At 45.7% G+C, this 27,056-nt stretch overlaps 1 protein-coding gene across 5 annotated transcripts in view; it reads left to right on the forward strand.

Annotated features, from left to right (window-relative positions):
• Window positions 1-27,056, forward strand: part of FRMD6 (FERM domain containing 6) — a 279,784-nt gene that overhangs the window by 55,364 nt on the left and 197,364 nt on the right. Inside the window, exon 1 of one of the 5 annotated variants that reach the window (XM_070630349.1) lies at window positions 18,269-19,556. The exons of 1 other annotated variant lie outside the window; for it this stretch is intronic. The gene's annotated coding sequence lies outside the window, so the exon portion shown is untranslated. Of the gene's footprint in view, window positions 1-18,268; window positions 19,557-27,056 lie in introns of those variants that run through there. 3 more of the 5 variants (XM_070630345.1, XM_070630330.1, XM_070630339.1) reach the window with 3 other exon arrangements.

The raw sequence follows: 27,056 nt of genomic DNA on the forward strand, positions 1-27,056 counted from the left end.
TATTTAATTCCATTGTGGCCAGAAAATGCACTCTGCATATTTCAATCCTTCAAACTTGATTGATTTGTTTTATTGTCCAGTATCTGGTTCGTCTTTGTGGATGTGCCATGTAAATGTGAAGAGCACTGTATTCTGTAGTCACTGGATGTCATGTCCCTAAAGGTCAGTTGGATGGTGACTGAACATTGTTCACATCTTTGTGCAGTGTTTTGTCCAGTTTTTCTCTGACTTGGTTACTGACGGTTGCTGAAGTCTCTTGATAGAATTGTGGAACTACCTGCTTTTCCCTTTAATGCTGTCAATTTTTCTCATGCATTTAGAGGCTCTGTTATCAAATGCATACACATTTATAATTGTTAGTTCTTCTTGATGAATTATTCCTTTTATCATTATAAAATTCCTATTGTTATTTATTTATTTATTTTTGCTAAGGGAGGTTCACCCTGAGCTAACATCTGTGCCAATCTTCCTCTATTTTCTGTATGTGGGATGCCTTCACAGCATGGCTGATGAGTGGAATAGGTCTGCGCCTGGGATCCGAACCTGCAAACCCAGGCAGCTAAGTGGAGCACATGGAACTTTAACCGTTTGGTCACAGGGCTGGGCCTGCTTTCACTTTTTAAAAAGAAACATTCAGAGCTCTTGAAAAATAATATGGTAATTGAAATTTAAAAATATTATGTTAAAAGAATGTTTGGAAGGCGAAATTGAAGAAATCTCCCAGCAACTGAAACAACAACAAAGAAAACAACAGTGATAGAAAATTGTACATAAATAACAAGAACCTGAGAGAATTGCTCTAGGAGGTTCAGTATTCAAATAATAGAAATGTAAAGAAAAACAATGGAGGTGGAAATTACCCAAGGAATGATGTAAGAATGTTTCCCGTGAGAGAAGGACACAGTTTACAGATTCAGAGGGCTGCCCTAGGATCCTAATCAGACCCTAATCAGCATGGTGCAGATTAAGCAGCTACACCATTATGAACTTGAGAATGTCGGGGCGTTCGAGGGACCCTTTCTCGTTGCTCAGCTGCTCCTTGTTGGAGGAGAGCACACAGAGCCTGAGTCTCGTCCTCCGCTCGGCTGCACGGGACTCACGGCGGCAGCAGTCCTGCCAAGAGTTCAGAGCAGCACTTCCCCTAGCCTGGCCTCTGCTTTGACTTGAGCCAGGCGAGTCTTCGCAGTGTTCTTAGACCTCAAGCACTGAGGCGCCAAGAATCTTGTTTACCCACTTTAGCAAGTTAATCGCCAGGTTCTGCTTTAAGTCTGTTAGCAGATTCAGTTAAGAATGATGTGCTGCGGGCCTCCTGAGGAGAGTATGTGCCCCCACACGTGATAAGACCTAATGGTTCCCCTGGAATATTAGTGGATGCCCTTGAGCAGTTTGGGGATAATTTTCAAATTAGGTATAATGAGTTAAATTATTTTGGAGTCATCCAAATGAGGGTACCTAGGCTGCAGGGAGGGCGCTGGGAAGAGTGGGGCCTGGGACCATTATTATTACTTATGATTATTATAGGCCCTGCAGGTCTGCCTCGGCTGATGCGCCTGCTCTGCGGTAATTATTTACAACCCCAGCTTTCTGGGGCGTACCCTTGGGGACAGGCAGGACTTGGCCTTGAATCACACTGCACGTGGCTCTCAGCCACCTCCCAGTTTTCCTTTGATTCCATTAGCGCCTATCTCATTTTAAAAGGCTCCCAGGAAAGGGTGGCCTTGCCCCAGCCGCCCGCCGGCTCCTGCAGGCTCCAGCTCTGACCCCATGTGCCCGCCATCACTGCTGCTGCTTTCCTTCCGCCCGAGCTAACTCTGAACCTGACAGATTGCTTCTCAGTGACCACAGCTTCTGACCACCTACGATGGTCTGGCCAGGAAGTGAGCACAGCTCTCCACCCTCGTAGAGGTAGTCTTGTTCTTCCAGTTTTACACACCTCAGCTGGGAAATCTGAACAGGTTGGAACCCGTACACGTTTCATTTGAAGACAACGTCTGGAGTCTCACCAAGCACCTTGCTTGCTGATTCAGGGCTGACGCCCCAGGTTAGGGCGCAGGCTTCGGCTCCATCTCAGAGAGTTTTCTGCCTTCCTAGAGCAAAACTCCCTCCGCTTGCCCCTTTCTCTTGCTCCCAGCCACACACCTCTGAGGCAGGAGCATCATTGCCTCCCACTTACTACTAAGGACTGATAGTCCTGGTCTTAGAGCTAATTTTGATGCTTTCATTACTTTTTTATCCGAATAAGCCTTAAGATGTTATGCAATAAAATTTTGCTTGTCTTAGAGCTATCCCAGAGTTCTCAAGGGAGTGACAGATGAAGGTGCCCCTTGGAACTCTTCTTACTCATCACAGCCAACACTTATTCAGCACCTACCATGTGTGCGGGACTGTGCTAAACATGTTGCTTGCATGGTCTCATTTGATCTCCACCAAAACCCTATGACTTCCCCATTTTACAGATGAGACAGTCCTGGCTTAGGGGATCTAAGAAACTTGCCCTAAATTTGCAAAGGGAGCCAAGAAGAGATTTGAATCCAGGTCTCTCTGCACCCAGAGCCCATGCTCTTGACCACTGTGCATTTAGTCTCACACAGTTAGACCCAGAATACCAGCTGCCTCACTGCAAAGAGGCACACAGCACACCACATCCAGGTTCAGCTTTTGACAGTGTGGACTGATTTAAATTTCACTTCAATTCAGGAAAATGCTTGGGTGCTTATTTGTCATCAACACTGTGGTTAGCACAGTGAGGATAGAGAAGGAGGTTCAGAAATTCCTCTGTTCTTGGAAATTTGAGAGACTAGACATAAACACAAGCAGTTGGATACAACAGAATGACATTTCCTTAAGCTTAGGTGGCACAGAAGAGGATATAGTAGTGACAGAATCAACAGGGTCTACAGTGGCAGGGAGGGTTAGTCCTCAGGGAGCTGGCAGTGTGTCCCAACCGCAGAGATCAGGGGCTGGTGTGGCTGGAGACGTTTTCACGGAGAAGGGTGGGCTTGAACTTTTGGTTGTGGAAAGGAAGAGGGGAGAGCCTTCCAACCAAGAGAAGGCAGCATCAAAGGCAGGAGGATGGACGGAGCGTGAGCACTGGGGATGCAGCAAGATGGGCCAGACTGGAGAGTAGCCCACCTTGGGGATGGTAGAGGGTAAATTTGAGAAGGATATTGAAAGTCATACTCAGAAGTTTGGGATTGAGTGTGAAGGCAATGGGGGACCACAGAAGGCATTTGGATATTGGAAAGATAGGCAAAAACAAAAATCATATGGAGTGTTTTTTTCACAGCCTGGGTCATTTCACTGTATCAGATGACTGTGGCTAGAGTGAGGATGTTAACACTGGACTCCAGAATTAAGTTCTGTTATCCATTCCACAGTAGAGCCACATTCTTTCTGCCCAGACTTTCCCTAAAGCAGAGAAACGCTCATGTGGAAAGTGAGAGCTTGCTCACTGGCTCAGAGTAAAGGGTGATAGCTGATCTTAGTAAGAGAGCCATCAGCTGTGACAATCCCCACTCCCACTGTAAGGAGGTCCTGCCAAGAGAGCAGTGATGCTTGTTTCAGCACGTGTGTGGGTCTCCCTGCCTCTTCCTTGGATCTGAGAAATATTTGTTTTTCTTGGTCCAGTTGGATGAACAAGCTATTCTCCTTGCTGTAGAGTTGGGAAGCACTATGAGCTCTGGAGTAACTTTTGCTGGGCTGATTTATCCTTTCCAGATTGGCAATACTTTCAGCCTTAGAGAATGTTCTTACCCCCATGTTCTGAGAAGGTGTGGCCACTTGGAGTCTGGCAGCTTTCTTTGCCTCTCTGCGTAGACCATGAGCCATGATGGTGCTATTAGCATAATTCATGATTTCTCTGTCCTTTGAATCTCTGAGTAGCGTGAGAAAATCTGTTTCCCCTTGTGTTGCGTTCAAAACCTAATATAGATGTGCTGTTACAGGTTACCTGTGTCATTCTAGCTAGCAATACTTACAATTCTTATTTACAAACTTCCCAGGTCATCAGAGGAGGAGGCAGGTAATATTTGAGATGCCTTCTCCAAAACTTTTCACAAAAATACCCATGAAACTGCACAAAAGAGTGAAAAAAGGAAGAACACTACACTGTAAATTTAAGATAGAGAAAGGCCATCTGCTGAGGCCCACAGGGACTGTCTGCTAATGTAATTGTCAGTGAGACGGACTGAGAAGCATCTTAACATGATAATCGACCTGCCCTGTGTGCTGAGCCAGAGAAGCCCAGTGGTGCAGGGAGACTGGAAAGCACCCTGCCCCCATCATAGGCCCCGACTATTTCAGGACCCGGGAGCCACACTGGCCAGAAAAGCAGATGGTCCAACTGGGAAAAAACTTGTCTTTTGAGCCAGCCGGAGTCATTCCATAGTCATGCCTTCCACCCAAACCCTCAGCTTCTCTCTCTCCACGTCCGTTCAGAGACTGTGGCCCCCAGACCACAGCCGGGCAGGAGATAGATGGAGACAAGCAGAGGTGTTGTGTCCAAAGTGGCTGGTTGTGCAATAGGGAGAGAGGCAAGAAGAGGGCCGGGGCAATGCGTGCAGGGAGGGCAGAGCAGAACAGCAGGTGGCCTCTCAGTCTCTCTCCTACTAGTGAGAAATTGCAGCCATTAGAGCAGGAGCGGCCCCAGCCGAATACTTGGAGGCCTGCGGTAGCTGATACCTGGTGGAGCCTGGCGGGCGACCGAGGTCTGTGTGTGTCAGTTCACCCTCAGACCTGCTTGGCTTGTGCCCAGCGGAAAGTGAGGGACTGTGCAGACCCTTCACCAAGACTGTCTGCCAGCAAGCGCCACACTTGAGCACACTGTTCTCTCTTCCATATGAATAGACAGAAAAAATGCCCAAAGGGACCTACGAAAAGAACACTGCAAGATAAGGGAAAGAAAGCTTTCCTTTAAAACTTGAAGCAAGATTATATATCTGAAAATAAATTTCTTCAAGAAAGAGAAAAAGGTTTTAGCAGACTTACTTTTGATATTCTCAAAAAGGTATGAGAAGGCATAGCCACTATGAGATGGGAGTCAGGGGCCATCAGAAGAAAACAGACTGGGATGAAGGAAGATTTGCAAAGACTGAAACAAGAAATGAGGGCATATCTGCCAGAAGCAGAAGAGCTGACTTAAAACCTGCCCTGAAGAGAGTAAATACAGAGAAGACTCTGCGGAGATCAGACCAGTAAAGTGGGTGACAAAATAAGGAACAAGAGAACAAGATGGAAATCGTGACAGAGGAGGCAGAAAGCACAGATCTAATCTAACAATTAATTTACTTCCAACAAAGGAAAGGAACCAAACACTGGAAGCAACAGTCAAGCACAGATCAGAAGAAAACTTTTCTGAGCTGGAGAAGATCTGGGAGAAAACTAAAATTACCAGACCTGCACAGAGACACATCCTCTAAGATGTTTGAGTTTCCAGGTTAGAGATAGAATCTTTCAGGCATTTAGACAGAAATGAGCAGGTTACTAGTGAAACAGACATCAAGCTGGTCTCAGACTTCTCAATTCTGAAGGCTGAAAGACTGTTCTAGAAGACCAGGTTGTGTCTCAAGAATTCCATGTTCACCCAACATGGCGTTCATGTGCAAAGGCTGTAGGAATTCATCTTCAGATTTACAGGAGGCAGAAAATATACCCCACATGGTCCCTTCTTGAAAAAAAGGTGTTTGAATTTGTAGTCCCATTGATCAACAGGTGAACTGGCATGAGGACGCACACACAAAAGTATAAAAGGACTTGCGGTGAGCGTTGGAGACTATTAAAATATAAAAGAAATAATAGTTTTGAATATGATTACAAAACTCCATGCAAAAGCTAGTACCTATTGTTAAAAAAAGATTTACTTAGGTCTAAAAGCCTTAACTTAGATTAGCAAAGATTGATGAAAGAGGAAGGAAGAGCGTATTCCAAGTCTTCCACAGTGAGCTGGTGTTTTTTCTATAACGAGGGGGAAAAATATAAAACGTTATTTAATGTGAAATAATGTTTTCACTGAGTGATTTCGGTTTGAAAACTGGCTTCTCCAAGAGGATGCTTTTCAAGCCACCTTATCTCTAAAACTGAAATTATTATAGGAGTGGATGTGTCACATTTCTGGCTTCAGTTGGCAATGAAGGAAGTCCTGATAAGCTGAGGCTTTAAGCAACTATGAAGAAAGACCACATATTAGATGGTTTTCTCTCTTCTCATCTAGTTTCCTTTTCAAGTGAGGAAAAATGCTGGCCCCAGTGAAAGGGAGCAGCAGTCAGCGGAAACTCAAACCAAGCTGACTGTGGGGAGGTAAGTGTTCGCATCTGGTCAGTTCTTTACGGCTTCTGAAAGTTCGCTCAGGAATTCATGAGTTGTAGTTAAGCCAATGTAAGAATTTTGAAATAAAATTTTTTTCTCTGTGGTTTGGCCTTTGTTGAAGCTTTGATTTGAAGTGAGAAAGAAGAGGAATCTTGTGAATTTTTACATGTGATGTTCTTCATAGAATGGGTGTGGAAATGAGAAAGTGGAAATTATGCCTTATATGAGTATAAGAGATAATGGTGACTTTTAAAAAACATTAAAGCTTTAGTCTAAATCATAACCTTTCCCCATCTTTACTATGATATTTATCTTTGCTGAATTTATGTCTATACTAACCATAGTTGTTAAAAGAAAAACAGCATTGGAAGAGATTGGGAGAAAATCCATAATATTGTGGTGCAAATATTTGGTTACTTGGGGAAATCTTATTGCTACCTGATTTTGATTTTTGGTGAGGAAGTTTTGCCCTGAGCTAACAGCTGTTGCCAAACTTATTTTTTTTGCTTGAGAAAGATTAGCCCTGAGCTAAGGTCTATGCCATCTTCCTCTATTTTACGTGTGGGTCACCGTCACAGCATGAGTAACAGGTGGTGTAGGTCTGCACCTGGGATCCGAACCCACAGACCCAGGCTGCCAATGCAGAGCACGTGAGATTTCAACCACTCGACCATGGGGCCGGCCCCTGCTACCTGATTTTTAATAAAAACAGAAGACCTAGTTCTTGGCCAGGATAGAATTATCAACGTCCCCTGTCCTTTAATCCTCCAAAAATTCTAATTAATTTTGTCACTGATTGCTGATAGCTCACCTGTAGATTTCCATCTTTAAGATGTTTTGAGCATGTAGAGGGTGGATGCAGTGAAGCTCACTGGGAACCACTGAGGGCCTTTTGTAGATTATGCGTGCTCCAAAACCGTTCATCGTTGTGCATGGTAAATGCTTAGTAGAGGTTAGTCTATCATTACTGTTATTCAAATTTTTACTAATTTGTAAATGTAATAGGAGGTAAGAGAAAGAAGTGATCAGTGTGTGCTACAGCAATGAAGAAAGTTTAATTAAATAATTGAGATTTGAGCTGGGCCTTTGAATAGTGGGTAAAATTTAGCTAGCTGGCAACCTGAATAATGGGGAGGTCACACGAGAGGGGAACAATAATAGTTGTAGAGTCATGTGGGTCGCCAGTCTACTCTTAAGATAACAGCCTGACTGGTTCACTGGGTATGTATTGGACTTTGTGGGAAAGAAAATTGAATAGATGGGGCGGGATGAGATTATGGAGGCTTTACAAGTCAGGCAAAGGAATTTGGATTTTGGTACGATCAGCAATGAATTGTCTATACTTGAGTGAAAGGAGTAACGTGACAGAGGCGAGTCTGCTGGCAGGAACCAGGATGGCTGGAAAGAGTGGGTCGCTAAAGACAACAAGGGGACCAGAGAGAAGGCTGTTGGAGCAGCCCAGCTGGGCTGTAACCAGGGCTTGGCTGGTGGGCGGAGAGTGAGAGGGAGGCAAGGATGGTGAAGGAGGCAGTGACAAGCCTGGGAAGCAGCCGAGCAACGAGACGGGACAGATGTGTTCTGAGACCCCATGAGCCCAGTACCAGGATTCAAGGCTGGCAAATACATGGGTATTTATGGAACAGTGAAAGCGCATAATTGAGGAGGTTGCTGAAAATGAGACTCTGAGGACCATAAGTGCATGGCCGGGCAAGAACGAAGGTGAGTATGAACTGGGAAAGCAGGCAAAGAGAAGGGTGTCGTCCGGGTGCTCCTTCAGCTTCTATGCCTTACGTCTCTGTCCTCCGTGTAGGCAGTTGAGGCCGAGGAAGTCAACGTGGATTCAGGCGTCCAGGATGGTGGTGACCATCTGCACATCTGTCCCCTCCATATCTGAGTGGTGCTGGAGGGCGAGATGGCATCATGTTCACATTCTCCACTGCGGTTGTCTGGTGTCCTCCTAGGTTCTTATCCTGTCACCACCAGTCTGGCTGTGTGCCCCTGAGTAGGTTACTGACCCTCTTTGTGCTTTAGCTTCCTCGTGGGTGAGGTGGAATAATAGTGGTATCGACCTCACAGGGGTACTGTGAGGCTTCAGTGAGGTAATGTGCTCGGTGCTGAGAGCAGTGGCTGGTGAGCGCCAACCCTCGCCTTGAGGAGCTGCAGCAGCAGTGGTGGCACTGTGGTGGGTCACGGTGGAGTGGTGAGGGTGGCAGTTCACTTCTCCCCCAGGGACGTAAACGTTGTACTTACTCCCACCAGTATGTTGAAAGCGTGGTCGTCAGAGGTAATTCCTGTGAAACTACATATACAATATGAAAAGTCAAGAGCATGCATTTGGAGAGGTATCTGTTAGGCCAAAATCTTAGTTTTCAGGGAGTGTCCTTGTGGTTCACCATTCATGCAGTGACCGTCTAGTTAAAAGGATGCTTGGAGGTTGCGTTCGTGTAGATACAGCACTTGACAGGTAAGAGTGAAACCCAGGTGCCTACTTTCTCAGAAGCAGAGGTGTGAAGGACACCGACACGTCACCTGAGTTAATATTGTGGGGATCCCAGATTGAGCTCCTTTGATGAAGTTTTCTCTGGTGGCTCCGTTTGGCTTTCCTTATAGCTCTTACACCGCAGACAAGCTACAGCCCAGGTCCTGAAAAGTGGCTGGTTTATGCCAAGAGTGGACTGTCACAGGAAAACTCTCAGTCACTCAACAGCAAACTGGACAGGCTCAGAGTGCTTTCTGGCATGTGGGCTCCTCCCAGTGCCTTCTGGAGTGGCCATTCCACCAGTAAATCTGTAACAGAGACTAGGGCACGTGCAGAGCAGGCCCTTTTGTCTTTCCAGGAACTGGCCCTCTTTTGTATTATGTTTTATTTTGTTTGTTCAAATCATGTTTGATTGTTGCCTTTTCTCCTGGGGATCCCAGAAGGCAAGCAGTATGGTGATGGGAACCTCAGCTTTTGCCATTTTTCAAAGGAGCTGGAAGTTTTAGGGGCTGGGGGATGGGGATCATTTTGGTACAGAAAAGAAAAGCATGTCTAGCAAAGGATGAAGTCTGAATTTGATTAGTTCTTCATGACATGAGCGATATGCTGCCTCCAGTAGAATTACGTGGCTTGACCTACTGTGCACTCAAATCCAGATGTTCCCAGGAGCAGTTCACTGACTGCCTGAAATGTTGACTGGGGCTTCTGTCGTGGCACACGGGCAGGGTGCAGCCCTCTTTGTGGAGTCAGCTGCGCATGGTGTCATGGGGCCCGCAGAAGCCCATACCCACGTCTGGCTGAAGGCCATGTGCTCCTCCAGGGCCAGTGGACAGGCTCCTCACTTCACATTTCTACAGCAAAGCTCCAACGGCAGCAGGGCAGACTGGCAAAGGCTCTGTAGGTGTTCCTGTGCCTGTCTTTACCAGGGAGTCAGAGCTGTGTCTTTGCTCCCTGTCTCTGCTCATTGAGAATCACTGGGAAGAGAGAATTTCAGGAATGCCACAAAAATTCTTACGGAGTGGGAGAATCTGTCTGAAGACAGAAATAGGCATAATACCACTCTATCTGAAACACAGGGAGATGCAACGAGGAAGGAACTCTGAAGACACATTCTGTGTTTGTATGACTGATTTTTAGTCTGTCTACTGATGTTTCCTCCTGTTCTGGTTTGAAAAAATGTTTTTGAAAGCTAAATTTGTTTTAGTTTACTTATACACTAGAATACTACTATTGCTACCAATAAAGACTTGATTTTATAAAGTGTTTTTCTTTAAACCATTATATTCAGGGATTTATATTGAAGGATTCATTAATTCAGTAAACACTTATTGCAAGTTTTTGTTTGCTGGACACTGTTCTGAGCACTGGAGACGCAGTGGTGAACAGGGCAGCGGGGGTCCCTGCTCACAGGCACTGATGTTCTAACTAGGGGAGATGGACAATACACAGATAAACAAGAATATATCAGGTGATAACGACTGTCAACGTAAACTAAAGCGGGGGGGGACGTGTTAGAGAATGACTGGGGGAGGTGAGGGGCATTTAGTGGAGACCTGAATAAAGAGGCAGGCACGAGAAGACTTGGAGGAAGCCCCTTCCAGGCAGAGGAACAGCTGGTGCAGTCTCTGAGGTTGGATGAGCTTAGCAAGGTGCAGGAAGAGAACAATGGTTCCCGTGCTGAAATGTCGTGCAGGGCAGTTGGAGAGCTTGTAGAGGCTTGTTAAGACCTTGTAGGCCTGTAAGGAGTTTAAATTTTATTCTTAAGTGCCATGGGAAACCATTGGAGGATTTTAATCAGGGAGGTGACAAAATTTGATTTGGAAATGACAAGAAAATACTGTTGGTGATTACTCAAAATATATATATTTTAATCAATATCATTTCATTTTTATGTGTTTTAGGAAAAAAAGAATTAACGCTTAGCACCTTTTATGTATATGTATTGCTTTGGACACTTCTCCTATGTTTCATGTAACTATTAGGACAATCCTAGAGGTAATTATTCTTAGTATCCTTATTCATTCTCATGATAAGACTGAGGCTTGGAGAGATGAAGAAACTCGCCCAAGGCCACGTGGGTGGGGCAGAGCCAAAAGTCAGCTCCTTGTGGAGAGTGTGTGCTGTGTCCACTGTGCCATATTGTCTTGGCACTTGGGTGTCTAGCACAGTGCTTTCAACATAGAGGCTTTCAATAAATCTTTGTTCAACATATGAAAAGAGTAAACATTTCCATTTAAAAATTCTATCTTTATTTTTAATACCAATCCCAAAGTGATGGCCTAGGGTAAGAGGTCAATAAAAACAATAGCATTAGCCCTACTTTAATGAGAGTTTGAAAATGTTTAGGAACTGTCTGGAAGGACTCAGGACTTGTGTTTGAGTTAGAAGCTAGGTCAGGTTTCAATCGTGGGAAACATAATCCACTTCGTTTCTTAAGCAGAAAGAAGTTTAATAGAGGGAGGCAGGCACATTCAAAACTGTCGCAGAGTGGAACCTGGCCTCCTGAGGATGGTGCCTGAAGCTGACGAACCTTGGCGCCCAAGTTACCTGATGAATTTGTGGGGAGTGGCGTCAGCGAGGTGGTGAACCGGGCAGCTCCCGACCTCCATCTCTCTCCCGGGCAGAACAGCTAGCAGCTATCCCTGGACAAGACACCTTTGTGAAGATCTCAGATTGTTGGGAAGGTTGGAAAAGGGGTTGCTAGGCTGGGACTCCAGGACCGCTCCCAGAGCGAATTGCTAACTGACCCACTGGAAGAAGCCCCCTCTGCCTCCTTGGGCTGAGTCAGGAACAGGGTGCATCAGGAGTTCACTGACTGGACTCGACTTTGAGAACACATGGCCTTGGCTGCAATGAGACAGTCAGGAAAACCCCACTGCCACCACCAGAGCAGCCACTCAGGAGTCACACAGCAGGAGTCTGGACCCCAGGACACCACTGCAGAAACACTGCTGCCTCCACAAACCTAATGCCAACAGCAACAGAGAAGCCACAGGAAAAACAGATCTTCCCTCACATCCATCTTCCAAATCTCCCACATGTGCCTATGATCGAGGGGACTGGTTTGCAAACCAAACCCTGACTGCAAAGAGATGTAGTTTTTAGGGCTCTGGAAATAGAAGGAAAGTGGAACGGATGATGGATGCCAATTTCTTATACCCACACAGTCTTCCCCTTCCTACCCCAATGCAGTGTTCGCCACTTGGCATGGCAATTTTGAGAGGTAGAGTTTTTAGTTGACATTACGAATCAGATGTGGCTACGCTCTGAGTGATGACAGCTGCATTAGCAGCTTCCTGTGTGAGATGCTCCATGGGCCTGTCTCTTGATGCTTCTGTCCTCAGAGAGGAAAGAACTGAGGATTTTGATTACGCCCAGGGAGGTCCCAGGAGAACACAGTGTGATTGCAGCTCACGTGATTTCTTGACACTCTTGCCAAGCTTGCAAGCATCTGTGGACGGTAGGCTTTTACGAAGCCTGAGACAGGTGTCTTGGGGGCCTTCTTGCCACCCCAGCTCTGAGAGGAAGGGGGACACCTCCATGCCTCTCCTGTGCACCACAGCTCACTCACAAGAGACTTATTTGCAGAGTTGACTGGACATGAGACTTAGATTAACCAACGCAGTATGAGGGTCATAACTTATTCTTCAGACATTTGAGCTGAGAAATTTGAGGGCGTTCCATGCTGCTTGAGGATACAAGCTTTCTTCTTGAGTCCTCACAGAAAGACTCTGGCTTGACTCCTGGCTCTAAATATGGCTGTTAATTTGTTTGATTCTCATTCAACAGGTGCATATTTCATGTCAGTATGTGGTCATCAATTCGGTGTCCTCACGTTTCTTGAGTGAGGGTGAGTGCCAGAAGCACTCTAAGCCACCGCTTCCCCATCTGTAATGTGGGGATCAAAACAGTCAGGTCACATGGAGGCTGGAAGAGCACCTGAGGGCACAATCAGGGCCCTTCGCACATTTCCTGGCATGTGCTTAGCACTCAGTAAGTGGAAGCTTTGACCCCTCACCCACGTGATTCTCCTGTTGATGGATAGTGTGGTGGGCATGACTATGTGGGCCACCAGACACACTGCCTCAGTCTGTGCCTGCACTTTTCTGCCCATTTCTTTTGAGGATTTTAGACAATTTAACAAAGAAAATAATAACGATTAATGTCCATACTGGTGGGTAGAGATTAAATCATGTTAGTATAACTTGTTTTTGAAGGCAGGAAAGACTCTACCTGAAATGTCAGAGTTACAGGAATGTTTTTAGTCGTGTGGGAAACTCACTTGTATAGAAGAACCCCTCTGTGACCACAGCTGATAGTGTCTTTCTTCTTCTTGTTCTCAGTCCAAGATGAGCCCCTAGAGATAGCATGGCAGAGGCTGCGTGCTCCTGTGGAAGCCCCTAGCTAGGAACAAGAAAATCTGGTTTCTGTATGTGCCTCCAACATTTATTGACTGGAACCTTCACACAATTACTTAACATCTGTAAACTTCAGTTTCTTCTTCTGTAAGATGGAGATAATGCCCATTTTAATAAAGCTCCTTGACATGGGTCTTGGTAATGAGTTTCTGGATATAACCCCTAAACCACAAGGAAAAAAATCAAAAATAAACAAGTGGGCTATATCCAACCAAAAAGCCGCTGCACAGCAAAGGAAACTGTGAACAAAGTGAAAAGACAACCTACCGAGAAATATTTGCAACTCATATACTTGACGAGGGATTAGTATCCAAAATACATAAAGAAATCATACAACTCAATAGTGAAAAACCAAATAACCTAATTAAAAAATGGACAAAGGACCTGAATAGACTTTTCTTCAGGGAAGATATTTGAAGAGCCAACAGGTACATGAAAAGGTGCTCAGCATCACTAATCAAAGGGAAATGCAAATGAAAACCATAATGAGCATCACCTCACACCTGTTAGAATGGCCATTATCAGAAAGACAAGAAATAACAAGGATGGCGAGGATGTGGAGAAAAGGGGACCCTCCTTGTGCACTATTGATGGGAATGTAAACTGGTTCAGCCACCATGGAAAACAATATAGAGGTCCTCAGAAAATTAAAAATAGAACTACCATATGATCCAGCAGTTCAACTTAGGGGTATTTATCCAAAGGAAATGAAAATACTAACCCCCATGTTCATAGCAGCATTGTTTACAATAGCCAAGACATGAAAACAACTTAAGTGTCCATCGACAGATGGATGGATAAAGAAGATGTGGTATATATAAACAATGGAGTATTATTCAGCCATAAAAAAGAAGGAAATCCTACCATTTGCAACAACATGGAGGGAGCTTGAAGGCATTATGCTAAGTGAAGTAAATCAGACGGAGACAGACAAATACTGTATGATCTCACTTATATGTGGACTCTAAAACAAGCAAAAAACCAGACTCGCAGAAACAGAGATCAGATTGAGGTCACCAGAGGCGGGGAGTGTGGGAGAGGGAATTGGAGGAAGGTGGTCGAAAGGTGCAAACTCCCAGTTATAAGATAAATAAGTACTGAGGATGTAATGTACAACTTGGTGACTATAGCTAACACCGCTGCGTGGCATACGAGAAGGTTGTTGAGAGAGTAGATCCTGAGAGTTCTCATCACAAGGAGAAATGTTTTTCTTTTCTTCTTATTGTATCTATGAGATGACGGATGTTAGCTGAACCTGTGTTTCACAATATATGTAAATCAAACCATCATGCTGTACACCATAAACTTCTACAGTGATATGTCAATTATTTCTCAATAAAACTGGAAAAAAAGTATTGAATGAAGGAAAAAAGATGTCAGGAAAAAAGAAGAAATAAAAGATTGGTTGTATACTTACAACAACATAGTACCCACTTTGCCTGTTTCCCAGGATCCTGGTGAGGTCAGTGACATCTAAGGCCCCTGCTCTCTAGGATTACCCTGCTCTGAGACCCCGTCTCAGCCTGTTTCTCCAAGAGCACCCCCCTTCTGCAGGCCTGACCTAGCCCATGCTCGAATCCCACAGGGCTCGCTGTGGAGTAGAGTGAATCAAAATGTGTGTGAATTTTCCTGGCTTGATACAGCATCCCTCCCACTTAACCAGATCTGACCTACCCAGAAAACTGAATAATAGTGCGATTCCAGGAAAATTTGAGCCAAAGGGGTTTTGGGGGCTTTGTTAGTTTTCTAGGGCTGCCAGAGCAAAGTACCACAAATGGAGTGGCCTAAAACAACAGAAACGTGTTCTCTCACAGACCCGGAGGCCGGAAATCTGAAATCAGGGTGTTAGCAGGGCCATGCCCTTTCGGAAGGCTCCAAGGAGGAGTTTCCTTGCCCTTCCCAGCTTCTGCTGGCTTCTGGAAATCCTGGTGCTCCTTTGCATGCAGCCGCATCTCTTGAGTCTCTGCAGACGTCTGCCAATGGGCTTCTTCTCTGTGTCTCTGTGTGTCCTCTCTTCTTTCTTCTAAGAGTGCCCCTCATCGGGTTTAGGGCTCAATCTAATCCAGCGTGACCTCATCTTAGCTGCATCAGCAAGACCCTGTTTCCAAGTGAAGTCACATTCTGAGGTTCTGAGTAGACATGAATTTTGGGGAGACACTATTCACCCCACTACAGGGACCCTCTAAACTGTACACTGTGTGGGGAGATTTACGCTTTTTTGGTAAGGTAACCCTGGATCCAGTACATACTTGTTTGGGGAAGAGTGCTGCTTACTGTCCCCCCACCTTATTCTCACCCCCTCACTTAATCCTGTTCAAAACTCTTTATCCTTGTGTTGGCTCTCTACCCTAACCATAAACCTGGTGTCCCCTTGGACTCATTCTCGGCTCCCTGTTACCTCCAACCCTCCTTCCATCCCCCATTCCAGCTGGGCTTCAAGGCCGTGCATGCTCTCTCCTACATCCCAGCTGACTCTCTCCCTGTATCCTGGTCTCACACAGCCAGTGCCACCTCCGCAGTGTCTGAGCCTCAAGCTGGGCTCCCTGGTTCTGGCCTTGTGCCCTGTCTCCGTCTGCACACTGCCATCCCTTTGTTTCGTGGCGATTACATATGCGGCTACAAAAGCAGGGGCATTGCTCAGCTGAAGATTTTATGTAGCTTCATCTTTTATTTATGGGACTGTATTTTTCTAACTAAGGGAAAAACTTCCTTGATAGGTTCACTTTCCTGAGGGAGGAAGTCTGGGCCAGAGCATTTTAACGATCCAGAGGGTACCGTCTGTCAAGCAGAGGGCTTGCCGGGAAGCTGTCAGTGTGCTCCTCGGGAGTTGCCTCAAGGTTGCAGATCTGACGTTGCTGGACTGCCCCTTCCAAGTCCCAGTCATATCTGTGAGCTGGACCCCTTTATTTCTGGAAGTCTGAACAGACTCAGGAGGGGTGTTGACCACTAAGTGTTAGCGGTACGCAGTATGCACAGCGGCTCTGTACCAGGGGTTCCTGCTTGGAATTGCTGTGTGCATTCAACGAATCGGCACTTCCATTCACTGACTCCACAGCAGCTACAAAGTTCTCACCATATACCTGTGACTGTAGCTGGCACTGTGGCTATAGGGGGAAAAAGACTGGAATAGCTCCCAAAGGAACCACGTCTTATACTGTCTTCAGAGGCACCGGCACAGTGCTCCTCACGTGCCTCCTCTGTCCAGAGCTGTGCTTCTCTGTAGCCTCAGACACAGGATGCTGTTGAGTATCGAAGGTGACGATTCCAGTGGTGGGAGGCTTGTGCTCAGGTTGAAGATGCCAGTGATTCCCTTTTTCGTCATTTAACAGTTGTTGTCATATCAATTTCAAATCTCTGACCCTGCAGCCCTCAAAAAGGAGGAAGTAATGCTACATGGGTGGCATGGAAAGATTTCCCAGATAGAGTATTAAGTGAAAAAGTAAGTTTAGAATAGCATATAAAGTCTGTACATAGTTTGTTGTTTGTGGTGTGTCTGTGGACAGCACAGGGAACCCTGCCCGGTCCTTCTGTGCCATCCTCTCACCTTCCAGAACTACACAGATAATGCTCCACTGCCGTTCATAGGATTTTCATGGCCAATTCTTTCAGAAGTGGGTGGCCAGGTCCTCCTTCCTAATCTGTTTAGTCTGGAAGCTCCACTGAAACCTGTCCACTGTGGGTGACCCTGCTCGTATTTGAAACACCAGTGGCATAGCTTTCAGCTTCACAGCAACATGCAGCCACCACAGTATGAGGACCAACAGACAGGTGGTGTGGTTCCCTGAGCAGGACACGAACCCGGGCCGCTCAGTGCTGAATCTTAACCACTAGACAACCAGGGCTGACTAAGTATATACTGTATCAATCCATTTTTTAAATAAATTGGTTTGATTTAAAAAAATACTGGTAAAATGTTTTTCTGGGACCATCAGCATCAGCATTCCCCAGGAGCTTGTCAGAAATGCAGATTCTTCGACCTCACCCCCGACCTACTGAATCAGAAGCTCTGGGTGTGGGGCTGGCATCTTGGCCTCCGGGTGGTTCTGACCTCCAGTGGGAGAACCTCTGCCTGCATGTGCCCTGTCCTGGGAGAGTTTGCTCCTGCAATAGTGTCCTAGGGTCTAGTGGGGGTTTGTGACTGCTTTCTAACTTGCACATAGTCCCAGTTAATGAATCGCTTATGTTTTGTAAAGAATTTTGATTACATTGTTTCTGATTCATTGTATTCATGTCTGCCTTTCCTTTACAAAATCAGTAAAATAAAAAGCCAACAAGTTACATGTATTAAAAAAATCCCGGCCACTATGTGAAAAAAATCTCTGGAGGATTGTATGTTAAGCCACTGTTTTTCAGACTGATGTGCGCACAGATTACTTGGGGCCCTTGTTAAAATGCAAGACTGGACTGAGGCCTGAGAATCTGCATTTCTCCAGCTCCCAGCCAAGGCTGCTTGTCTGTGGATCACATTTTGAATAGCATGCCACTAACATGTTATCCTTGGTTTTCTCTGGAAGGTAAAATTTTGGGCAATTTTCACTTCGTGCATTTCACCTTTGTGCATTATTTGAATTTTTTTAAACAAAAAGCTGTAGTTTGAGAGAAGAGTTTAGAATTTAAAGAAATTAAAGAATTTAAAAATCTTTTACCAGAATTTGCCTTACTTCTACATCTATCTGCTATTTAAAAAAAAAATGTTCCAAGAGTGCATCAAAAGGAACTGATTTGTTGGCCTTATGCATCCCCATGCTGCCCAGATCACTGTGGATGTAAATGTCAAAAAGTAGTGGTGTTAAGGGTAGAGAGCAGTTGGAAGGGATTCATATTAGCTGGAACTCTTCCAGTGCAAGCATCAGAAATCTAATTGAAACAGGCTTAAGAAGCTAAAGGACGTTTTTAAGAAATCCAAGGGAAATGCTAGTTTTAGTCAAGAACCCAAGTCTTGAAATGGCATTCTCAGGAACTGGTCTCTTGCCATCTCTAAGCTCTGCTTTCCCCTGCAGGGCCTGCATCCTCAGGCAGTCCCTCTCTCCGTGGGATGGCCATTGGAAGCACTAGGCCCTGTTCTGTCAGATTAGCAGCCCCAGCAAGAGGAGAACTCCTCTTCCCAGCAAGAGTCCCAGGGACTACTCCTGTTGGCACAAACCTGCCTCTGAACCCATCAGTCACTCTGGTTGGTTGGCTGGACTTGGCCACATGCCCACTTCTGAGGAAGCCTGAAGGTGGGCTCAATTCCATCCAAAACAGCGGAGAGCAAGGAGTGGTTCCCCAAAGGTGACCCGAAGTGCTGGCACAGGAGCAAGGTGGCATAGACGTAGCAGTGAGAGTGGCCTTCTGTTGTTGTACACGTCTTCCCGCTCGGTCTTTTCGTTCTACTTATTTGGGAACCAGGCTAAGTGATTTGACCAAGGTCACAGCGTTAACCAGCCGAGCCAAGATTTCCCAATTTCTGCCCTATTGCTCTATCCTTTCTACTGTTCTGCCTCACCTCTTGGAAACCAGGAACGGGTCAAACATAGAACCTCCATAACACTTGCTTGTCACTGAAATGTCTTCTTAAGCACGGTGTCTCATGATATTAACCTTAAAGGAAGTGCAGCTGCACGTCTGACTTCTTTGACTCCCACATTGACTGTCCAGAGCAAGAAAACCACATTCCTTCTGCGATAGTAATCCCTTCTGCTCCTTTCCTCTCTGTGGAGACAAGTCAAAGCTTGACAAAGTGTGGCTGTTGATCTACTTGGAAGAAGTTCGAACCCTAACCGGGTGATCCCATCACTGAGGCGGATGCCCTGTGGAAGGAGAGGCTCACGCTGGCCTCTGATCTTCCTTGTGGCATATTTTATCCCAAGAACTTGATCGAGTCTAGACTGGGTCCTCCCTTTGGGTGGGCTTGTTGCCCTCCCAGTTCTCAGGCACAGCGCTCTCCCCGTGGACAGGTACAGGCATGCATCACAAATCTGGAAGCTCGCCCAAAAAGTATGTCTGCTGTTTGTGAAGGGGCAATGTAGCAATTACCTGTGAGTAATGCAGTGGCAGATCTGCTATGAGAAATTAAAGCTGGAAAAGAAGGCTTTCCTCTCCTTGAAGGAAAGGCATTGGGTGAACTAACTCTTGCCTTGGGAACTCTTTCTTCTCCTTCCCCCAAACCCCACCCCTTTCTTCCCAGACATCCTTTCTCAGTCACCGCACTCTGGCACTCAGCAAGCCTTGGGAATAAGAAGGAATTGGCTGGAAGTAAACAGTGTGCTTGCTCATAGCAATTGAAAACTTTCTCTTGATGTTTCTGGTTCCGGGGGAGGAAGCAGAAGATTGAGCCCTGGAGTCTGCCCCATTCCGAGAGGTGGCTACGGCAGCAGGTAGGAAAAGCGCGGATGCTTTTACCCTTTCTTTTTCATAAAACGCAAGTTCAAGGCAAATTTAATGTTAAATGTCAGTGTGTTGGGCACAGTAGAATCACCAAAGGATTTAAGTAATATGATTTCTGTCTGTAAACCACCCCAGACTAATGAGAGGATTAGTTCTACTATAGGAGAACATGTCCCATGATTTCTTTTTGGGGTGGAGGTGCCTCAGGTCGTCCCTGTATAACAGCTGTTGCAATTCATCCCAGGAAGAAAGTCGTGTCTTGCTGAATTAGACAGCGCCTGTGCCCTCTGGATTTTCACTTGTGGTGCATGTGTTTGCACATGTGTGTGTCCTGTACTCCAGACACACAATCACCCTTAAGAACACTCACAAAAACTCAGATGATGATCTGAGCAGAAGATAGGACCCCTTTGATGCACTGTTTTATTCTAAGTTTTTCAAGAGCCCATCAATTGACTTCTTTTAAGAAGCCCCGTAAGTTTTTAAAAATGAAGTTGTTAGGAGTCTGAGAGATATTGAGTATGTTTCAGTTACGTTATATCAGTTATGTGTTCACCCTCTGGGTCGCAGGAGGACACTTCCATGTATTTTGGGGTTATATGTATTTGGGGTTCTTTATAAGGGATGTAATTTAGTAAAAGTAGACATGAGAAAGTAAGTGAATGGGCTGAGCTGTTACAGAGTTTGTCATAACCAGATCCTGAGTTCTGTAAAAGTAAAATATGGTGCAGGCGTGATGGAGGGAAGTAAAGGGAATGTGGAAACAACAAAATGGAGTTTTCTGAGAATTTTCAGGTCGACTTTTTAAAAGCAAACTAAGTTTATGAGTCAGCAACCATAGAATCAATTCTTAGAGAAAATATTTGTGAGTTGTGTCATTACATCACTTTTTTTTGAGTAATTTTATTGAGATCATAATGGTTTATAACATTGTTTCGGGTGTACATTATTTATCAATTTCTGAATACACTTCATCATGCTTACCCCCAGTAGTCTAATTTTTATCCATCACCATACATATGTGCCTCTTTATCCCTTTCATCCACCCCCCCAAGCCCCTTCCCCTCTGGTAACCAGGAATCTGTTCTCTTTATCCATGTGTTTGTTATCTTCCGCATATGAGAGAAATCGTACGCTATTTTTCTCTCTCTCTCTGGCTTATTTTGCTTAACATCATACCATCAAGGTCCATCCATGTTGCAAATGGGACGATTCTGTCATTTTTTATGGCTGAGTAGTATTCCATTATATATATATATATATATATATATATATATATATATATGCCACATCTTCTTTATCCATTCATGTGTAGAAGGGCACTTCGGTTGCTTCCACGTCTTGGCTATTGTGAATAATGCTGCAATGAACATAGGGGTGCATGGGGCTTTTGGAATTGTTGATTTTGAGTTCTTTGGATAAATACCCAGTAGTGGGATAGCTGGGTCATATGGTATTTTTATTTTTAATTATCTGAGAAATCTCCGTATTGTTTTCTGTGGTGGCTGCACCAGTTTGCATGTCCACCCGCAGTTTATGAGCGTTCCCTTTTCTCCACATCCTCTCCAACACTTGTTGTTATTTGTCTTGGTAATTACGGCCATTCCGACCAGTGTGACGTGATATCTCATTGTAGTTTTGATTTGCATTTCCCTAATAATGAGTGACATTGAACATCATTTCATGTGCCTATTGGCCATCTGTATATCTTCTTTGGAAAAATGTCTCTTCGTATCCTCTGCCCATTTTTTGATCGGGTTGTTTGTTTTTTTCTTGTTGAGATTCCATCACTTTTTAATATGACCACGTAGTGAGGCTGTCTATAGTTTCCTAATGTGTGTGTGTGTGTGTGTGGAGAAAGAGGAGGCTCTCTTCTGATGTCCTGGTTGCAGACGGATGCTGGGTTGTCTTGAAGTGCACTTCAGTACCCCGGTATCCTGCAAACACTCATCAGCATCCCTTTGTTCTGGGCACTATGTGAGGCCCTGGACTCTATCCATCGTGCTGGATTTCCTCTTCAGTAACCATTGCCTGCCTCGTGTTAGTGTCACCAACAAAAAGACAACCACAGAGTTTTAGTACAATTACTGTAACGGGACCCCTAGGGTGGCCTAGTTACCAGAACTGCTGTGTACTAACCTGCTAGAAAAACACATACTGTTTCCAGTTGGAAGTGACGCCCTGTTGAAAAATAAAGCGTACCTCCCAAGCTTCCTTGAATCCAGTTCTCTGAGGCCAAGGACTAGGAGAGCACTACTGTGATCCAAGTTCCCCCAGTGAGAGTGAGGCTCTGGTCCTTGCCTGGAAGCTTGGCCGCAAGCCACGCAGGCCCCAAGGCAGGGGCAGTGTCTCGTCCATCCCGCTCTCTCCACGCTCCTGAGAGTGAGGTGGCGTGGGGGTGGGCAGAACCCCCTCCCCCTTGGAGGACTCTTCTCTGGGTGTCTCCAGGGGACCTTCTTCCTTTTCTATCAGGTGTGAATGGCCTCAGCCTTCAGCCAGCAGGACTGACCCCCCCCGGCAGGCTGGCCCTGGCCCCTCCTCCCTCAGAGGCTGGCCCCTTGGCCCATGGAGCAACCCAGAGAAAGGTAGAGAGGCATAAACATCTCTCATTACCACACGCCCCTCCTGCCCACATCTTCCCTTGGTTGCTATAAGTAACACCACTGCCCACTCTGGAAAACGTCTGAGTTTGTCACTGACGGTCCCTCATCTCTGCATGTCTCCTGGTTCTGGAGATAAATGCTACCATGGGTGAAATTACAAAGCAGAGGAAGAAATCAACAACAATAATAACAGCACGTAATGTTTGTGAGTGCTGGCTCTGTGCCAATCACTGTGCAAAAGGCTTTGCACACGTTCTTTAGGGACTACGGGTATCCCCATCACACAGACACAGAAACAGGCTTAACCGTTTACCTGCTGCTCGGGATTCAAAACTGAGTGCCTGACTCCAAATCATTCACCACAGCCTGTGATGAGAGTGACAGTCAAGGTTAGCTTGACCGCTGTCCAAGAGAAGGCGGTACAGATCATGGGGAGGTGCCAGGCTGAGGCCGTCTGGCCCTCTTAGCTTCCCCACTCTTCCACGATGCTCTGGAAAGGTCCACCAGAGACCACCACGGAGACCACAGGGCTGGCTCTGCTGCCTGGGCTTCTCCAGAGGCCCCGTGTACCTCCCTTCGAGGTCTGGCAGCTGACAGGCATCCTGGTCTTTGTTTACAAACAAGGTCCCCTCCTCCTGTTCTTTCTTTGCTATCTGGGGCTGACTTTAATTCTAAAGGAGCATGCGTTCTGCTTCCACCGTGCTGGTGTTTTGGAGACAAGAGTCCAGCCTGAAGAGGAGTCAGGGAGATCCATCCTGTTCTTTCTTTGCTATCTGAGGCTGACTTTAATTCTAAAGGAGCACGTGTTCTGCTTCCACCACGCTGGTGTTTTGGAGACAAGAGTCCAGCCTGAAGAGGAGTCAGGGAGATCCATCCTGTTCCTTTTCCTCCCTGACTTTCAGCTGATGTGTCCCCAGAGCTGACTTGGAACCGAGAAGAGTTCTCCTTTAGGAGTGGTTTCTGTTTTATCAGTTACCACTCCTCGTGCCTGAAATGACTCTCGGGAAGAGTTTGGGAAGCCTCCAGGCTGATTATCCTTGGGCTCCATGATTCACAAGTCATGTCCTAGGGTCATTTCCGAGGGTACTCTCATATCTTTAAATTCTTCCTGTTTTCAACCTACAGGCAAACTCTTGTGTGATGTGCATCTTGTGCCCAAGTCTAGGGAGCCAGGGCGGGGCTCAGATCTGCCCCTCACCAAGACTATTGGATGGCCCGTTGTTTAACTTGAGCTTTGCATTTAGATCCCACCCCTCAGACTCCTTAGGAATGGCTTTTATTGTGTGACTCAGCCGTAGATTAGTGAAGCATCACCTCTTTGAAATGTGGCCTTAACTTGCTTATTTCCAGTTTCAAAGAGTTTCCTTTGTTTTGCATTTTATTTGAAGAGAATGAAAGAGTTGGAGGTTTGAGACAACAAAAAATGAGAAGACTAATATTAATTGAGCACCTACTATGTGTGGGATACTCTGCTGGCTTCTTTACATATGATACAGCATTTAATCCGGAGAGAACCTGGCAAAGTGGAAAGGCCCACTTTACAGTTGAAGGAGCTGAAGTTTAGAAGAACTTAAGCTGTGCAGTGTGGTGTGGAATGTCAGTGTGGGCAGAGTTCAAAGCCCAGGTTGCTTCCCTTATTCCATGCTGCCTCCCCAGGTCACCTTGATTGTGAACCCCCTCCCAGTAGACAGAATGCTCAGATGCTTCATCCCATTTAATCTTCACAGTTCTGGAACTTAGGTACATGGCACTGATTTGGTGGATGAGAAAACCAAGACTCAGAGGTTGCTGCTTGGGTTAATGGAAATCAGCTCCTTTTAAGGCTTGATAGTTTCCAACTCATCTCAGAGTCAGCTGACTTCCTGGGAAAATGGTGTTCACATGAAAAAACTTAACTCCTAGGATCCAAATAAACAGAAATCTTTTTGTGTCAGTTTAGATCTTCCAAATATTGATCTTAGCAATATGTGTTCACTTACGTATACCCTCCTTTATGTTTCTGACATACTTTTGTTTCATAGACGACAGGTCATTTTCAATGAAATGACACACCTGTCTCTTATGTATGGGGCCTCCAATAGGAATGGATGGCATAGCTGGGATGGCTGGGACTCTCCACACGGCCTCTCACTGTGGGCTTTAGCACAGTGTGGTGCTCTAAGAGTACTAAGTGGACAAGAACAGAAGCCGTGAGGCCTCTCGAGGTCCTGGCTTGGAAGTTGCATAACATCACTTCTGCCACATTCTGTTGGACAAAGCAAGTAAACAGGCCAGCCCGGATTCACAGGATGGGTAAAATAAGCTCTACCTCTTAATGAGAGGAATTGTAAATCTTGTGTGGTCGTTTTTAACTCATCAAGTCTACCCTCTGACCACAATTATTTACATTCTCCCATATGCAAAGTCCACTCACCCCTTCCAGGACCCTAAAGTCTCGCCCAAGAACCACATTTAGCTCCAGGTCTGTGATCTTGTAGCCTGCATCTGGTCCAGACATAGATGGGGTTTGCCTCCAGTCTAGCAAGTCCTGGGCTCTGTTCATTTCCTCTAAATTCTTCTGACAAACTAAACAACACTGCCTACGTACAACATCGAAACAAGGACAGGGTAACCCCAATAGATAACCTCATTTAGAAACAGAGTAATAGGGGGCAATAGCAGTAATTGACCCATAGCAATTCTGAGATCTGTCTCACCTACATTGTCAGGTTCTCTGATGCCAGCAGACAGGGTTCCTAGATTGGGGTCTGGTTCTGCTCTTGAATCAACCATCTGCATTCTTGGTTCCACCTTGTGAGATGTCTTTTCTTTTTGAAAAGAAGTGGCCTGTGTTTGCATCTAAGTAGCTTTCTCAGCTGGCTTCCTGCCTGTAGAAATTTGGCCCAGAGACTTCCTGTCATTTTTAAACTGATGTAATTCCTTTAAAAATTGTATGGGTTTTCTATGTATCTTGTTATCGTTCACTCCATTAAACAAAATCTACATCCATAGTTCTTTTTGGGACAGACCTCTCTCTATATTAGTGCTGTCCGATAGAAATATAATGTCAGCCACAAATGTGAACCGCATATATATTTTTAAAAATTCTGAGAGCCACAATTTAAATGATAATAAAAAGAAACATGTGAAAATAATTTTAGTAATATATTTTGTTTATCCCCAATATATCCAATCATCATTTCAACATGTAATCAATATAAAAATTATTAAGATATTTTTACATTTTTTATACAAGTTTTTGAAATCCAGTGTGTACTTTATACTTGTAGTACATCTCAGTTGGACTAGCCGCCTATGTGGTGCCCAATAGCAACATGTGGCTAGTGGCTACCTACCATATTGGGCAGCCCAGCCCTAGACTACTCAGAGCTGTTTTAGGATTAGGCTTTTATGAACAGAGGCCCTTTTGTGTCCACTTGAGAGGATCTACTGAGCACTTCCTAAATTCTTTAGAGGTCTTAATAAAGCATCTTACACTCGCATCCTTGATTAATCTTTACCCTGGGACCATTTCTTACTTTGGGAATCCTTTGCCAGCTGGAGGGAGTGGAAATGAGGAACATTACTTTCCAACCCAGCAAGTCCTGGGCTCTCCTTATTTCCTCTAAATTCTCCTTGCAGACTCACTGGTTCATGCTTTAACCCATCCCTCTCTCTTCCAGTACCTTATTAAGCAAAGCTAAAATATCCATTGGTGCTTTTAGCATTCTGCCTAGAAATCTCTTTAGCCAGACCCACAAATTTACTACATCTATTTTCCACCTCACGGATTACTCCAGATGACAGTTTTGCTGATTGTCTCATCAACATGGGTTGCCCTCTTCCTGGTCTCCAAAACAGTCCCCTCGCTGCCTCCAGCCTCTGCCCACCATCTGGTCCCAAAGCCAAGGCCACATGTTTTCAGTTTTTGTTTGGCAGCACCCTACTCACCAATTTCTGTTTTAGTTATTCACTGCAGAATAACAAAACTCCAGAACTTTATTACTTAACAGCAGTTTACTATTTCTCATGATTCTGTTAGTTGACTGGCTACTTTGATTGCTGGTATGACCGAGGCTTACTCATACGCTACCTTCAGCTGGAAGATAGATTAGGGGCTGGGCTGGGGCATCTGGGCCTCTCTCTCCGTGGGATCTTTCATCCTTGAGGAGGGCAGACTTTCCCATGTGGTGGTGGCAGGGTTCGAAGTGTGCGAACCCCAATGTGCTGGCCCTTATCAAGCGTCAGTAGATCTCACATTTGCTGACCCCATTGGCCAAAGGAAGCACTTGACCAAGCCCAGAGCCCATGTGGGAGGAAGCTGCATAGGCCCGGGTCCTGGGAGGCCTGGTCCTTAGGGATTACACGGGATGGCTGCACGTGGAGCGCTTTGTAACCCCTCACTGCGGCTCTTTGTCTGCCTGGAGCCCCACAGGCAGAGCCTGGGTTTCAGTCCCACACCTGCTTTTACTTTAGGTTTGGAAAGACCCTCCCTGCTTGCTCTAGTCACGGTCTCACAAGGAACAGAGTGGAGCACCTGTGCGGGTTTCCAGGCAGACGTGTGATGTGCGATTCCGCTGCAGCTGGTTCCACGTGGAGGCCCAGCTCGGCCCCGGGCAGCGTTGGTGTCGGGGAGCTCCTTCTCTTCCAGAGACCCTTGTTCTCCTTCAGTAGATGCCGTGACTCTCAGCCCTGACGCTGAGCTCGCGGCTTTCTCTCACGTGAAAAGTGGCTGCTGGGTTGCTCACTAACAGACAAGAGAAAGGGAGGGAAGCGAGGCTGAGGTGCGAGTGGCCCCATTGCCCTCTCCACGTTTTGTCTTAAAAGTTCTGTGGTTTTGAGAGAATGTCGGGCGTCCTCCTTAGAAGAAATGGACTAACATTGGTTTAGTGCTTGTTATGTGTCAGA

Source organism: Equus przewalskii, chromosome 1 (assembly GCF_037783145.1).
Source record: "Equus przewalskii isolate Varuska chromosome 1, EquPr2, whole genome shotgun sequence".
In the NCBI taxonomy this organism is placed as follows: Eukaryota; Metazoa; Chordata; class Mammalia; order Perissodactyla; family Equidae; genus Equus; species Equus przewalskii.